The sequence below is a fragment of the Phascolarctos cinereus genome, unplaced genomic scaffold, assembly GCF_003287225.1.
Source record: "Phascolarctos cinereus isolate Bilbo 61053 unplaced genomic scaffold, phaCin_HiC Scaffold_92;HRSCAF=631, whole genome shotgun sequence".
In the NCBI taxonomy this organism is placed as follows: domain Eukaryota; kingdom Metazoa; phylum Chordata; class Mammalia; order Diprotodontia; family Phascolarctidae; genus Phascolarctos; species Phascolarctos cinereus.
In genome coordinates, this window is record NW_027556324.1 from 1,619 (window position 1) to 8,199 (window position 6,581).

Genomic DNA, 6,581 nt, shown 5'->3' on the forward strand with positions numbered 1-6,581 from the left:
TCTGGTCTCCAAGCAGCTTCCTGGTTTATAGTTCTTATAACATATATACACACACATTTATAAATATATACACAATGCATATATGCATGTATGCATATGTACATGTATGTATAGTATAAACCTATATATATTTATGCATGTATATATTGATATGTGGGTCCACATATATATACATACACACACACATATATATATACACACACATACACATACACATACACACACTGACACACATATCCATACATACATCATAGATACATCTTTCTCTCTCTCTCTCTCTCTGTATATATACCTATCCCTTCTTAATTGTAGTCTTCTGTGGTGGTGGTGTAATGCAGAACATTATTTTGCCATTTAGGTAGTAGAACCCTTTAGGCCATGGAAAACAGAAGTTGCTGCTTAATCTTGCCCTAGACCTCTTTCCTCCTAAATCTAAACAATAGTGAAATGTACTCTTGTGTAGCTTAAGCACAGCCCATACCTCCAACGCAAATGGATAAGAAAACATGCAATACAATGGCTTTAGATAATTATGTTTATACCAGAAACCAGGACACCTGGTCTGGTTTGTGTGATCCCTGACCTGTGCTGATGGGGTGCTCAGATGCTTGTGCTTATACTTTTGCCCCAAAAATGCCTCCCTAGTCTCAGAAACACTATCTCTAACAACCACTCCCCAGCCCAGGGACACTGTACCTAGCAGTATTCATGCATGGGCCTCAGAAAGACCCTTATCTAGCTGCTCAGGCCCCAGCCCTCAGATCATATCTCTGGAAAACTCCAAATTCCTTAGCAAGACCCTTATCTGACTGCTCAGGCCACAGCCCCCAGATCATATCTCTGGAAGCCTCCATTGTGAGAAAGTTTGCAGAGCATTATCATATCTAGACAGAGGGAGAGGGGTGTCCTTGACCAGCCCAAAACAACTCTTCCTCTTGCCAGACTTCAAAGATCCATCCCCCTCCCTGTCCTGTATACTCCCTATATAAACCCTAGCTCGACCCCTCATGGGGGCTTCTTGATTTGGATGTGAATACCCCTGGCAGCTGCGCACTAATATAATAAGGTCCACAATTTAAAATTAGCCTGGGTCTAACTCGCTAAATTTCTGGGTATAACAGTGGATGGGGAGGAAGAGGGAAAAAAAGGTCAAAATGAAAAGTGCACAGCAGAGAAGAAAAGGAAACTTATAAGAAAGCAAAGAAAAGATGGCAGCTCCCAACAGAATGGGTAGCATTTATTATATATGCTTTCTTCAAACAGAAATTTATTGCTGTTTTTGTGAATCCTTTCTCACTTTCTGCTGTGCAAATGACAATTTTTTTCTTATTTTGTTTGTTTCTTTTTCTTATTTTGTTTTCAAATTTAATGTTAAAAAATATCACAAATGAAAATAAATGAATAGTCACAATACTGTATCAGAGACATTCTACTTCAAAGGCTCCAAAAGCTCTTCACTTATTATTTAGTACTCAGTTTATAGCACTACTTTCTGGGGATAGGACTAAACCTGCCATAAAAGACAGCTGAGTTATATTGGGACTTTTCAGATACCTTCAATATATTTTAGTGGCCATAATACTTCACATCCGGGCTTTTTTCTCAGAAGCAAAATCAGTGAAACTCTCATTAAGAAAAGTTTGCCTTCGGAGCACAAAAAGTTCATAAAAAAGAAAAATTAAAGAGTATCCTCAAAGAATCCATCACCATATACAGGGTCAGACCTCAGAAGAGTCAGAATAGGAAGGTCCCTATGTGATGTATAATCTTGGGAAAATGTTACAAATTTTGAGCCTCAGTTTCCTTAGCCGAAAACTAGGAAGTAATAATTGCTTCTCTTTGTACCTCACAGCAGTATGAGGAGGATCAAATTAGACAAGATGATAACACCTCTGAAGGGATACTGAGAACAGCAAAAGATTAAACTGTCTGAAGATATTATTATTATTAAGTCATCAGTGTTTGAGGGACAGGCACCAAAAGACCTAAAATGTCTCAATCTATTACCCCACTCTGACCCTTCACTCACTATGTAGTGCAAGAATCATCTCTACTGGATTCATCTTGCAAATTCCTTATGCTGAGAACAGTATTACATTAGTAGTCATTAGGATAATAGAATAAATTGGTCTAGCATTGCTCTGGCATATAGTAGGGATGTGTTAGAACCTTTGGGCCTGAGCAAGGCTTTGATCGAAGGTTGGAGGAGAGATGATTTGGAGAGGGTAGGACAAAGTGGGGTCTGACAATGAGGTAGTGGGGTGCTGGCTACCCCTGTGGAGAACGCTGAAAAGGAAAGTAGAGGACACCAAAAACAAACATTGCTTCATTACAGCACCAAATTTCCTAGGGATACCTGGCCTGTTTAATGCACTCTTTTGTTCTCTTCAAGGTCTGTACCGTTGAAGGAGCACAAATTTAAATGCTTTACCATTTTACCTGAATCAGGGATAGTCACGTTGAGGAACCCTCAGAGCAAAGACTCTTTCTTGGAACTATCCCAAGGAGGCCAGAACAAAGTCCTCTCCAGTTGGAACAATCCTATACTGTAAGAAGCATGAGTACTGATACACGGATGTATTTTAAATAGGGAGGGGCCCATACTTAGTTGTGAAGGAGGTAAAGTTTGTCTTCAGGAACCATCTTCTTTTGGCCCTTTCCCTCCACCTACATTTCTTTGTCACCTTCCTTCCTCTTGAAGGAGATGCCCAGTGGCTCTCTACCACCTAAGGGACTGTCATTAAACTTCACATCCAAGTCTTCCCTCCTAGACAAAATCCCAGTTTAGATTACATTATCCCTACATTGTATTATACATTTGTCCCTTCTCATTCAGCAAATTTTGCATAACTGGCAAGATTTTGGGCTCAGGAACTGCTTAATTAGAACAAAGATGTCAATGACTGATGTTATTGCTTTCAGATATCACTTGTTTTAACTGTCAAAGCCTACCCTCACTTACTGGGCACCTTCGATTCCGGCTGGAAATTCTGAGGGTTTCCCACTGCAGCTGGGGCCACCTCCAGCGGTGCTGACCTGTCTCTTGCCCTGGACTCTGACAACTCTGGAGCAGAGAGTGGAGCTGAAGACTTTGCACAGTTCTGTCTCACTTGAATCTAATTCACTCACAAGTCAAGATATCACACTCCTGTTGTCACTGGTTCTCTCTGAGAATGAAATATGAACGACAATCAATGCCTATAACTCGTGTATAGGTTAAAGTAATAATCTAATATATATAAGATTCATATATCATAGTATTTATATTTGTTTATATAGATGTACAGTATATATGTATATATGTAAATATATTTGTTACATATATAAATATATTTCTTACATAAGATTTTATTTACATATATATTTATATAAATTATATATATTTATATATATGTAAATATATTTGTTACATATATAAATATATTTGTTACATAAGATTTTATTTCCATATATATATTGATATAATTATATATATTTATGTACATGTGTATATAAGCACAACTTACTGCAACAGTTACAATCTAAACATTGTGTTTTGATGATCTTTTTAGAAATAAAGCCCACCTTCTTGGATCCTAGCAGCACAGGTAGTTAGTTCAACTGTGAAGTTAAGTCAAGCAGCATTTATGAAGCGCCCCTTGAAGCAATTTCCTCTCCACACCTGAAATGGAAATTGGAAATTCCCCTTTAAATTAATAAGATCACTCAAATAAATAGGTTCAGTTCAAATCTCGGTCATGACCGTTCCATATCTCCTGAGTGTTCTTGGCCTAGCATTCCAGGAACTAGCCATTCCTAGGTCACGTTGACATGGAGGGTCGGCTCCTCTCCTTGTGAGACGTGATGTTATTAAAAAACAAAATACCAAGCCTCAGGCGGATGGGAGCGTGGCTAAGGTCAGATGTGTATTGGACAAACCATGAATAGCGCAAGCATCAAAAAGGGGTTCTTGGCCCCAAGCCTTCTTTGTTTAGAACAATATAAAAACACTGCGTCCTGTAAGCCCGCTGAGCCTCACCCGCGGGAAGGACGCTTCGCCCCGGGAAAATCTTTACACAATTCAAGTTTGTACAGGCTGCAACGGGGCTCCCAGCCGTTGATTGATTTTGGAGGTTCCCTTGAATTGGTGATGTACTCTCTTCCATTACCGACTCTCTTGATCGGTGCTATATTATTGATTGTTCTTATTATTTATGCTTTCTATGCAAATTCAAACTATCTGTGCTTTACTTCTTCTAAATAAATTATCTATTTCCTATTATTTTCTGGTGCATTGGAGAGTGTCATTTATAGGAGCGAATCCGAACCTCACTAAATCCTACTAATACAACACCATAGGTAGCACTTTAAAAGGGCGGGCGACACACTCCATACTGACCATGCTGGGGAAAGACAAGAAGACTCTTCATCTAAGACAATGACAATAATGGCACAACACATCAAAATTAGGAGATGCAGTAAAAGCAGTCCTTGGGGGGAAGTTTTATATCTCTCAATTCTTATATGAAGAAAATAAAGAAGGAAGGGATCAAACAATTGGACATGCAACTAAAAGAGCTATAAAAACAACAAATTGGAAATACCAAATTAGAAATTCTGAAAACTAAAGGAGAGATTAATTAAATTGAAATTGAGAGAACAATTGAACTAATAAATAAAACTAAGTGCTGGTTTTATGAAAAAAAAAAAGCAATAAAATAGATAAACCTTTGGTTAATTTGATTTTAAAAAAGAAGAAAACCAAATTACCAGTATCAAAAATTAGAAGGATGAATTCACCACTAATGAAGGGGAAATTAAAACAATGATTAGGAGATATTTTGATCCATGGTATGCCAAGAAATCTGACAATCTAAGTGAAATGGATGGATATTTACAAAAATATCAATTGCCCAAATAAGTGGAAGTAAAATATCCAAATAACCCATTTTCAGGAAAAGAAATGGAACAAGCCATCCATGAATTCCCTAAGAAAATGTCTCCCAGTCAAATGGATTTCCAAGTGAATTCTACCAAACATTTAATAACAATTAATTCCAATACTATAGAAACTATTTGGAAAAATAGGCAAAGAAAAAGTCATGCCAAATTCTTTTTATGATGCAGATATGGTACCTAGACCTAAACCAGGGAGAGTCAAAATAGAGAAAGAAAATTATAGACCAATTTCCCTAATGAATAGAATGCAATAATGTAAAATTAGATATTTGCCAAGAGATTATATCAACTTATGGCAAGGATAATACACTATGTCCAGGTGGGATTTACATCAGCAATACAGGACTGCTTGAATATTAGAAAACTATCAATATCATTAACCATGTCAGTAACAAAATTAACAGAAATTAACAGACTTTGGGTCACTTGTGGCATACTAAAGGTTTTCAAGTGGCCCAAGAAAAAAGTAGAGGAAAACATCCTTTGTATGTGGAGGAAATTCTTTGGCATGCCCCAAATACTCCAAGGGCTGTAAACAGCCATAGGGTAGGACGTTGTGCAGGCCTGATTTTAAACATCACTTTAGAATAATTTTCACGTTTTGAATTCTCTCCCTCCCTTTAACCTGTCCTCCACTACTGAGAAGGTAAGCAATTGAATGCCAAGTATACATATGAAATCACACAAAACATTTACCAGGTTGCAAACAATAAAAATATAAAAGAAAGAAAAAGAAAGTGAAAAAAAGTATGCTTCAATCTGTTCTTGGAGTACATCAGTTCTCTCTCTGGAGGGAGATAGCCTTTTTGATAAGTCCTTTGGAATTGTCATGAAACATTTTATTGACTAGAGGAGCTAAATCTTTCACAGTTGATCATTACTACAACATTGCCGTTAATGTCTACCGTGACCTTCTGGTTTTGCTCACTTTACTTTGCATCAGTTCATATAGGTTTTCCCAAGTTTTTCTGAAACTATCCCCCATACACCATGGACTTGTTCAGCCACTCCCCAATTGATGGGCATCCCCTTAATTTCTAATCTTTGCTCCCACAAAAATAACTGCTATAAATATTTTTGTACATACAGGTCCTTTCCCTTTTGATGAAGGATCTTTTAGTACATTAATAAGGTATCTTTGATTAATTACCGCATTAAGCTGAAACCTTGATTAAATCTAGAATCTGGGATACCTTCAAGAGCATTCACAACCATTACTGTACAGCCCTAAATGAGTAACTATCATTCAATGTTAATTCTTTGAGTATTTCTGAAGCCATTTGGAAAATATCTCTTTCTACTAATACTGAGCTGGCAAGTCAGCTGGAAAGAAGGCTGTCAGATCCAAAGTAGTATTACACTTTACAGGAGATTAATTCAAACTGAGAAAACTAGTTTTTAACTAGTTCTCCATCCTATCTCCTCACCCTTCTGCTCCACCAGCAAAAAAAAAAAAAAGGGCAAACCCTCTCTGGAATATTTTTATTTTTCTTTTATTTTTCTTTTTTCATTTACACCAAAGATCTTAACCTTGGGCCCGTGGTCCCCCAAGAATTGATTTCACAGGGTCTCTGAACTTGAAAGGAAAATAAAATTACATCTTTATTTTCACTAACCTCTAAATGAAATTTAGCATTTCTTTG

The 6,581-nt window shown here is 37.2% G+C and overlaps 1 long non-coding RNA gene across 1 annotated transcript; it reads right to left on the reverse strand.

The window, feature by feature from the left end:
• Window positions 1-274: 274 nt before the first annotated feature.
• LOC110204078 (uncharacterized) lies at window positions 275-4,602 on the reverse strand. Its single transcript, XR_002323193.2, has 3 exons — window positions 4,334-4,602; window positions 3,565-3,661; window positions 275-3,167 (listed from the first exon to the last, which is right to left on the reverse strand). It is a non-coding gene; the product is annotated as an uncharacterized LOC110204078 (long non-coding RNA).
• Between the last annotated feature and the right edge of the window lie 1,979 nt (window positions 4,603-6,581).